Raw genomic sequence first — 1,098 nt, 5'->3', positions numbered from 1 at the left:
GACCCTCCATTCCTTCATCACACCTCCCCTTCATCCCACCATCAGCAAGTAGAGATGCTGGGCTCAGCTCCTGGCAAGGTCATTATTGTTTTATACATTCATCTTGTCTCTATAACAGTTGGGGTGTCTGCATGAAACATACACATGAATATCATATATATATTTTTTTTATTAAACTGATTCTATTTATTTATTGTATATATTTCACAGGATGAAGCAGATTCCAAAGGTGCATCTCCATGGAAGGTGATATAGCATGCTGAATTTGAAATGCTTTAAATCTAATCTATTATGTCGTCTAATCTTGGGTCATTGAGATTGATGCATGTTTAGTTTTTATGCAGGCTCTTGTTTGACCAGTATGTCATCCACAGAGATGTTTGGTGACTGTGATTACAGAACAACAAGAGCAGTCTGGTTCTTGTAACTCCTCTTGTGACATTCTCTTGACTGGTGTATTTTTCTGTTCTTTTCCTGCCCTCTCTCTGTTTTTTGCAAATTTTTTACTCAATATAGTCTGTTCGCTTGGCTGTTCAAACAACGGCCAACTTTAATACTATTAAGGTAAGATTCTAGGTTCTTAGTTTTAATCTTTAAATCTTCCCTCAACCAATCCCACTAAATCCTGCATTGTGCCCTGTGAACCTGGAGAACTAACTCATCGTGGTGGTCTTGTGCTCTTACCATGGTCTCTTGTTCCCTATGTCCTATTACTGAACCATCAACTGTGCGGTTGCATCCCCCTCCCTTTGTTTCCATTCATGAGTCTGTGTCAACCATTTGAAATAACTCCTTTATGTCTTCACGCCATATGTTTTGGTGGAGGTAAAACAGCCATTCTAGAATGCATTAACGCTTCTTTTTCAGTTTGTGGCCGATGCACCCACCCAAGTTTTCCATATTTGCTAACTGTCATCACTTATCCTATGTGCTTTAATGTTGTAGCCTTTCTGTTTATGCCACTTACCCATACTGTTGCTTTTGCTACTGATGTGTAGAGCAAAGTATGACGCAAAGGATATGGAACCATTTATGTGGCGCTTTGGATAGTGGGTTGGCTGTTAAATTTCATGTTTCTGAATGTAGATTGCCAAAAAA

At 39.1% G+C, this 1,098-nt stretch overlaps 1 long non-coding RNA gene across 1 annotated transcript; it reads left to right on the top strand.

The window, feature by feature from the left end:
* The first annotated feature begins 23 nt into the window (after positions 1-23).
* Positions 24-1,058, top strand: LOC107682738 (uncharacterized). Its single transcript, XR_001633573.1, has 3 exons — positions 24-78; positions 211-246; positions 517-1,058. It is a non-coding gene; the product is annotated as an uncharacterized LOC107682738 (long non-coding RNA).
* Positions 1,059-1,098: the final 40 nt, after the last annotated feature.

Source organism: Sinocyclocheilus anshuiensis, unplaced genomic scaffold (genome assembly GCF_001515605.1).
Source record: "Sinocyclocheilus anshuiensis isolate Anshui unplaced genomic scaffold, SAMN03320099.WGS_v1.1 C32543862, whole genome shotgun sequence".
Taxonomy (NCBI): domain Eukaryota; kingdom Metazoa; phylum Chordata; class Actinopteri; order Cypriniformes; family Cyprinidae; genus Sinocyclocheilus; species Sinocyclocheilus anshuiensis.
Note: the sequence above shows the minus strand (reverse complement) of the source record. Positions and strands in the feature narration are given on the sequence as shown.